This window comes from Aegilops tauschii, chromosome 2 (genome assembly GCF_002575655.3).
Source record: "Aegilops tauschii subsp. strangulata cultivar AL8/78 chromosome 2, Aet v6.0, whole genome shotgun sequence".
Lineage (NCBI taxonomy): Eukaryota > Viridiplantae > Streptophyta > Magnoliopsida > Poales > Poaceae > Aegilops > Aegilops tauschii.
In genome coordinates this window covers 49,964,064-49,973,278 of record NC_053036.3, presented here as the reverse complement: position 1 = coordinate 49,973,278, position 9,215 = coordinate 49,964,064, and positions in this window count along the sequence as shown.

Genomic DNA, 9,215 nt, shown 5'->3' with positions numbered 1-9,215 from the left:
TCTATGTATGATCCTCCCAGTTGGGTAAGCCTCCACCCCTCTGTTTCACTCCTTCCCTTGCCGGATTACTTTTGATAAATTTCAAATCCGTTTGTTATGACAGCACTGGCGAAAGGTCACCGAATGTAACAGCCTGGATTTTGGCCCTTTTCTTTTTCTTTTGATTTAATTGGTTTTTGCTCTGTTTTTCTTTTTTGGAGTGGTTCTGTGGCCTTGTCACCTGGGAAATCATCTTCATTTCCTCTCCCAAGTGACTCATGATTCTCAAAACCTTGCCAAGATCATTTCACTCCACTCCTTGACCAAACCCTAATTTCTTTTTCTCAGGAATATTCCTTTTTCTATTAAAGGAATAATCCTATCTGCCCTAGGTTGTGAAGCAACCTATATTTCTGTCACTCCCAAAAATCTCAATTAATTCTCATAATTCCTTTGGGTCATATATTGCTCAAATATGCCCAAACTTTCCGGTCCTAGACCAAGAATAATCCCCCAATAATTAATCTTCATTTCTGTCTAGTGTGCCTTTCTGTGAAGGAAGTGCCACCTATCCAATTTTGTTTGCACCCAAACTTGTTGGGAATTCTTTTATGTCCAAATAATTGCCTCATGCCAAAATTCAACTTTATTTGCCTAGCCAATCTTCCTCAGCAATTTTTCAAATTTTCTGTCAGTCAGAAGGCATTGTGAATGAAGTGCTAGCTAGGGTTATCAAAATGAGTTGAAATTTTGCATGCCTCTTCATGTGCTCATATAATTAGCCTCCTCCAAATTTCAGCTCCATCCCTTGATCTATGTGAGCACAGGACCAAATCTTTTATTCTGGCAATATTTTCAGGTTGTGAAGCAAGTGCATTTTATATTGCTTCATTAATTCTGAGAAAATACCAGATTGTTTTACTACCCAAATAACATCTCTCCACCAAATTTGGCACCATTTCATTGAGCCATTATTTCTCTAGAATTCTTGCAAGTTTCTGGTCAGTGAAGATAGCTGTGAAGGAAGTACCATTTTGGTGAATCTAATTGGTATGAAATTTTTACAGCTTCTTACTATGACCAAATAACTAAGCCTTGCCAAATTTGAGCTCAAGTTGATGCTTCATGTGAGTGCATCATCCAAATCTCTAATTCTGGCCATTATAGTGGTTTCTACAGCAACCCTCATCTAAACTCCTCCTCTTAGTCTGAGTTTTTGTGATCAAAATCACCTTAGTGTGTGATCATCTCGAGACAAACTATTTACCACGTTACCAAGCTGGTTTAACCCCAGCAATTTACAAACACCTTCTTACTGATTTACTTTGGAGCTAAGTGCAAATCTCTTCTTTGCCCCTGGACCGATTTATTTCCTCGTTTTGACTGAGTACATGACGGTCTATCTACTGGACATGGTCGGCCACGCCAAAGTGCGCCTCTTGCACCAGTGCGCGTGGTGATCATGCTTGCGTTATAGCTGAACGCGTGCTCTGGCTTGTTCCGACCACTATGCTCGTCTCCTCCCTCCTTGTCCCGAGCTCAAACGTTGTCCAGGAGCTCGCCCGTGCTTGACTTCTTCTCCCTGCATCGATGCCTCGTCTTGGTTCGCCATCAATGCGCCGCTAGAACAGAAGTGGCCATCACCGCCGACTACCCTGGCCTTCTTCCCGTTTCGCGCGTAAGTAATCAAGAGACACCTCCTTTTAAAAGAGTGCTCTTATTCTACCTTACCCACCGTACTGTCTTGTGCTCCAAAGAGGAGGCGTTCGGTGATTCCGAGGAGATCGGCTCCCACACCGGGCCAGCCTTCAAAGAGGAAGGCCGGCGAGGACACAGCCAGGCTTTCATCGAAGAGGTACGGATCCATAAATATGTTTTTCAGCGGCCGCACTCGACTGTGACTTTGTGCGTTTGTCTAGTTCCAGGAAAAGGGTCCGTCAGACTATGTCCGGGGGCCCGGCCAGCCGTGTTCCTGACAACCGGGGTTCAGGTCCTGCCGGAGAGGCGGGGGCCGGTATGAGAACAACGCCAGAATGTCCTTCAACCGAGGGTTCGGAAGACGTGTCCGTCACCAACTCGGAAGTAGAGAGCGCCATGAATCATAGGCACTGCAGGGCTGTCTTGCGAGACCCCAAGTTCTCGGAAGAGGCATTCAATGCCTTCAGCTCGGGTGATGCATACATCCGAGCTGCTCGAGATGGACTTAGAGAAGCCACGAAGCAATATTTGACAGATGTGCAGGTAAGTATTTTTGTCCAAAAGAGAATGACCGTATGCCCATAGCCCCCGAGACTGAAAGTAGTTGGTAAACCTGATTTAAGGATCGTTGTATGACTAGGCCTTTACCGAGAAGAATGGCCTGCTAGCCCAAGAGCTGGAGCAGTGTCAGGCGCAGCTAAATGCTGCTACCGCCGAACTGGAAAACTTCAAGAAGGCGTCTTCCGGTAACGTTCCCCTCCATCGAGGAACAACAATTTTATATCAACTGTGCTAATACTGTTGCTGATCGCATAATAGGATCGCCTGATCAACTTGAAGAGAAGTTGAAGATCACCCAAGAGGGAGAAAGAGAGGCAAAAAGGCTACACGCCACAGGCGAGCGTGTGCTGACCCGCATCAGGGACGAGAAAAACAAGCTACAGGATTCCAACACTACATTGGGTGAAGAGTTGAAAGATGTGCGGGCCCAGCTAGCCGACTTCGTGAAGGAGAACAAGAAGCTGCGGGGCGGCATATTCAGTATGTATCCGAACTATTTTTAGAGTAGTTCGGAGATAAATGGGACTGATATAGTTACGATTGTAGGTATATTGACGGGCCGTCCTGAAGAGGAGGTGTCCGGATCATCAAGTGATCTGCTGCAAAGACTGTCGCAAGTGCACGAGCATGCTCGGCTGGCCATGCAGAGTGTTGCCAAGGCCTTATGGCCATCCGCCTCCCCTCCAGGAACTATGGAGGAGCTTGTAGAGCTGTTCAAGGGAGTGCGGCGGCGTATCCGACTATGGAAGATACCGGCCTGCCGAGTGGGTGCGCGAGAGGCCTGGGCCATGGTGAAAACGCGATATACCAAGCTGGATCCTAATCACATGCCCCGGGTTGGACCGCTAGGGTCAAATGGGGAAGAAATTCCCGTTAGTTTAGTATATGACCAAGTAGAGGTGGCCGCCAAACATTCCCAACAGGATTGTAAGTTAGACTGTCTGTTGGATGGTGTAGAGGAGGAACTGTTCGAGTCTAAGTGACTATGTACTTTCCTCGTCATGTGGGACTCTAGCGGAATTGTATATCATTTTTCATGGCAGACCTTTTTGCTTCAACCTCCGGACCCGCAGGTGCGGGGTGTTTCCGAATACCGTCGCGGCCGAATAGGCTGGGGTATGCATGGAAGACTAGGCGTAGGGGTCATAGTTGCTTGAACAGACAAAATGTATCCGGCTAGCTATGTTATATTACATTGATATTGTAAGAAACATCTTCCAGAGAGAATAGTTTCGTTAAGGGTTCCTTTCCCTGGGTATGCATGCATTTAATGTACATGTCCGAATTGTGATGGGAAAATCACAATGTATGTAACTTTTGGGGGTTCGTAATGGAATAAAAAACGTCTTTAATTCACCGACCGAATATTCCCTTAAGAACGCTAGCTTTCGGCTTCACCCAGTCAGAGGTACACATCCGGATGACCCGGCAGTAACAATCGCAGAGGTGCTCCCTTTATGCCCTAGCCGAACTAACGGGAATGTAGGGCATAAGCACAGGAGCCAGGCAACCCAGCTTGGCCAAAACTTAAGTCATATCGATGCATATAATGGCGAAGAAAAGTTGCATATGGAAGAAAACGCATATGCAAAGAGCTTGATGTTGGAGATCGTTGCAGAAATTAAAAAAAATTCTACGCATCACCAAGAACAATCTATGGAGTCTTCTAGCAACGAGAGGGAAAAGAGTGCATCTACATACCCTTGTAGATCGCGAGCGGAAGCGTTCAAGTGAACGGGGTTGATGGAGTCGTACTCGTCGTGATCCAAATCACCGATGACCGAGCGCCGAACGGAAGTCACCTCCGCGTTCAACAGACGTATGGTTGGGGAAGACGTCTCCTCCTTCTTGATCCAGCAAGGGGAGGGAGAGGTTGATGGAGATCCAGCAGCACGACGGCGTGGTGGTGGAAGTAGCGGGGATCTCGGTAGGGCTTCGCCAAGCTCAGCGAGAGGGAGAGGTGTCACGGGAGGGAGAGGGAGGCGCCAGGGGCTTGGGTGCGGCTGCCCTCCCTCCCCCCTCTTTATATAGGGGTCTAGGGGGGCGCCGGCCCCCAGAGATCCCATCTCAAGGGGGGGCGGCGGCCAAGGGGGGGGACTTGCCCCCCAAATCAAGTGGGGCGCCCCCCCCCAACCCTAGGGTTTCAAACCCTAGGCGCAGGGGAGGCCCAAGGGGGGCGCACCAGCCCACCAGGGGCTAGTTCCCTTCCCCACTTCAGCCCATGGGGCCCTCCGGGATAGGTGGCCCCACCCGGTGGACCCCCGGGACCCTTCCGGTGGTCCCGGTACAATACCGGTGACCCCCGAAACTTTCCCGGTGGCCGAAACTGGACTTCCTATATATAATTCTTCACCTCCGGACCATTCTGGAACTCCTCGTGATGTCCGGGATCTCATCCGGGACTCCGAACAACTTTTGGGTTACCGCATACTAGTATCTCTACAACCCTAGCGTCACCGAACCTTAAGTGTGTAGACCCTACGGGTTCGGGAGACATGCAGACATGACCGAGACGACTCTCCGGTCAATAACCAACAGCGGGATCTGGATACCCATGTTGGCTCCCACATGTTCCACGATGATCTCATCGGATGAACCACGATGTCGAGGATTCAATCAATCCCGTATACAATTCCCTTTGTCAATCGGTACGTTACTTGCCCGAGATTCGATCATCGGTATCCCAATACCTTGTTCAATCTTGTTACCGGCAAGTCACTTTACTCGTACCGTAATGCATGATCCCGTGACCAAACACTTGGTCACATTGAGCTCATTATGATGATGCATTACCGAGTGGGCCCAGAGATACCTCTCCGTCATACGGAGTGACAAATCCCAGTCTCGATTCGTGCCAACCCAACAGATACTTTTGGAGGTACCCGTAGTGCACCTTTATAGCCACCCAGTTACGTTGTGATGTTTGGCACACCCAAAGCACTCCTATGGTATCCGGGAGTTGCACAATCTCATGGTCTAAGGAAATGATACTTGACATTTGGAAAAGCTCTAGCAAACGAACTACACGATCTTGTGCTATGCTTAGGATTGGGTCTTGTCCATCACATCATTCTCCTAATGATGTGATCCCGTTATCAATGACATCCAATGTCCATAGTCAGGAAACCATGACTATCTGTTGATCAACGAGCTAGTCAACTAGAGGCTCACTAGGGACATGTTGTGGTCTATGTATTCACACATGTATTACGATTTCCGGATAACACAATTATAGCATGAACAATAGACAATTATCATGAACAAGGAAATATAATAATAACCATTTTATTATTGCCTCTAGGGCATATTTCCAACAGTCTCCCACTTGCACTAGAGTCAATAATCTAGTTACATTGTGATGAATCGAACACCCATAGAGTTCTGGTGTTGATCATGTTTTGCTCTAGGGAGAGGTTTAGTCGACGGATCTGCTACATTCAGGTCCGTATGTACTTTACAAATATCTATGTCTCCATTTTGAACATTTTCATGAATGGAGTTGAAGCGACGCTTGATATGCCTGGTCTTCCTGTGAAACCTGGGCTCCTTGGCAAGGGCAATAGCTCCAGTATTGTCACAGAAGAGAGTCATCGGGCCCGACGCATTGGGAATAACTCCTAGGTCGGTAGTGAACTCCTTCACCCAGATTGCTTCTTGTGCTGCCTCTGAGGCCGCCATGTATTCCGCTTCACATGTAGATCCCGCCACAACGCTTTGCTTGCAACTGCACCAGCTTACTGCCCCACCATTCAAAATATACACATATCCGGTTTGTGACTTAGAGTCATCCAGATTTGTGTCAAAACTAGCATCGACGTAACCCTTTACGACGAGCTCTTCGTCACCTCCATAAACGAGAAACATATCCTTAGTCCTCTTCAGGTACTTCAGGATATTCTTGACCGCTGTCCAGTGTTCCATGCCGGGATTACTTTGGTACCTTCCTACAAACTTACGGCAAGGTTTACATCAGGTCTGGTACACAGCATGGCATACATAATAGACCCTATGGCCGAGGCATAGGGGATGACACTCATCTTTTCTCTATCTTCTGCCGTGGTCGGGCATTGAGCCGTGCTCAATTGCACACCTTGCAATACAGGCAAGAACCCCTTCTTGGACTGATCCATATTGAACTTCTTCAATATCTTGTCAAGGTACATACTTTGTGAAAGACCAATGAGGCGTCTTGATCTATCTCTATAGATCTTGATGCCTAATATATAAGCAGCTTCTCCAAGGTCCTTCATTGAAAAACACTTGTTCAAGTAGGCCTTTATGCTTCCCAAGAATTCTATATTATTTCCCATCAACAGTATGTCATCCACATATAATATGAGAAATGCTACAGAGCTCCCACTCACTTTCTTGTAAACACAGGCTTCTCCATAAGTCTGTGTAAACCCAAACGCTTTGATCATCTCATCAAATCGAATGTTCCAACTCCGAGATGCTTGCACCAGCCCATAGATGGAGCGCTGGAGCTTGCATACCTTGTTAGCATTCTTAGGATTGACAAAACCTTCCGGCTGCATCATATACAATTCTTCCTTAAGAAAGCCGTTAAGGAATGCCGTTTTGACGTCCATTTGCCATATCTCATAATCATAGAATGCGGCAATTGCTAACATGATTCGGACGGACTTCAGCTTTGCTACGGGTGAGAAAGTCTCATCGTAGTCAACCCCTTGAACTTGTCGATAACCCTTAGCGACAAGTCGAGCCTTATAGATGGCCACATTACCATCCGCGTCTGTCTTCTTCTTAAAGATCCATTTATTTTCTATGGCTCGCCGATCATCGGGCAAGTCAGTCAAAGTCCATACTTCGTTTTCATGCATGGATCCTATCTCGGATTTCACGGCTTCTAGCCATTTGTCGGAATCTGGGCCCGCCATTGCTTCTTCATAGTTTGAAGGTTCACCGTTGTCTAACAACATGATTTCCAGGACAGGGTTGCCATACCACTCTGGTGTGGAACGTGTCCTCGTGGACCTACGAAGTTCAGTAGTAACTTGATCCGAAGTACCTTGATCATCATCATTAGCTTCCTCTCTAGTCAGTGCAGGCACCACAGGAACATCTTCCTGAGCTGCGCTACTTTCCGGTTCAAGAGGTAGTACTTCATCAAGTTCCACTTTCCTCCCACTTACTTCTTTCGAGAGAAACTCTTTCTCCAGAAAGGACCCGTTCTTGGCAACAAAGATCTTGCCTTCGAATCTGAGGTAGAAGGTATACCCAATGGTTTCCTTAGGGTATCCTATGAAGACGCATTTTTCCGACTTGGGTTCGAGCTTTTCAGGTTGAAGTTTCTTGACATAAGCATCGCATCCCCAAACTTTTAGAAACGACATCTTAGGTTTCTTCCCAAACCATAATTCATACGGTGTCGTCTCAACGGATTTTGATGGAGCCCTATTTAAAGTGAATGCGGCAGTCTCTAAAGCATAGCCCCAAAATGAGAGCGGTAGATCGGTAAGAGACATCATAGATCGCACCATATCCAATAGAGTGCGATTACGACGTTCGAACACACCATTTTGCTGAGGTGTTCCAGGCGGCGTGAGTTGTGAAACTATTCCACATTTCCTTAAGTGTGTGCCAAATTCGTGACTCAAATATTCCCCTCCACGATCTAATCGTAAGAATTTTATTTTCCTGTCACGTTGATTCTCAACCTCACTCTGAAATTCCTTGAACTTTTCAAAGGTCTCAGACTTGTGTTTCATTAGGTAGACATACCCATATCTACTCAAGTCATCAGTGAGAGTGAGAACATAATGATAGCCACCGTGAGCCTCAACACTCATTGGACCGCACACATCAGTATGTATGATTTCCAATAAGTTGGTTGCTCGCTCCATTGTTCCGGAGAACGGAGTCTTGGTCATCTTACCCATGAGGCATGGTTCGCACGTGTCAAATGATTCGTAATCAAGAGACTCTAAAAGTCCATCAGCATGGAGCTTCTAAATGCGCTTGACACCAATGTGACCAAGACGGCAGTGCCACAAGTATGTGGGACTATCATTATCAACCTTACATCTTTTGGTACTCACACTATGAATATGTGTAACACTACGTTCGAGATTCATTAAGAATAAACCATTAACCAGCGGGGCATAACCATAAAACATATCTCTCATATAAATAGAACAACCATTATTCTCGGATTTAAATGAGTAGCCATCTCGAATTAAACGAGATCCTGATACAATGTTCATGCTCAAAGCTGGCACTAAATAACAATTATTGAGGTTTAAAACTAATCCCGTAGGTAAATGTAGAGGTAGCGTGCCGACGGCGATCACATCGACCTTGGAACCATTCCCGACGCGCATCGTCACCTCGTCCTTTGCCAGTCTCCGTTTATTCCGCAGCTCCTGCTTTGAGTTACAAATATGAGCAACCGCACCGGTATCAAATACCCAGGAGCTACTACGAGTGCTGGTAAGGTACACATCAATAACATGTATATCACATATACCTTTGGTGTTGCCGGCCTTCTTGTCCGCTAAGTACTTGGGGCAGTTCCGCTTCCAGTGACCACTTCCCTTGCAATAAAAGCACTCAGTCTCAGGCTTGGGTCCATTCTTTGGCTTCTTCCCGGCAACTGGCTTACCGGGCGCGGCAACTCCCTTGCCGTCCTTCTTGAAGTTCTTCTTACCCTTGCCTTTCTTGAACTTAGTGGTTTTATTCACCATCAACACTTGATGTTCCTTCTTGATCTCCACCTCCGCTGATTTCAGCATTGAATATACCTCAGGAATGGTCTTTTCCATCCCCTGCATATTGAAGTTCATCACAAAGCTCTTGTAGCTCGGTGGAAGCGACTGAAGGATTCTGTCAATGACCGCGTCATCCGGGAGATTAACTCCCAGCTGAGTCAAGCGGTTGTGTAACCCAGACATTTTGAGTATGTGCTCACTGACAGAACTATTTTCCTCCATCTTACAACTGAAGAACTTGTCAGAGAC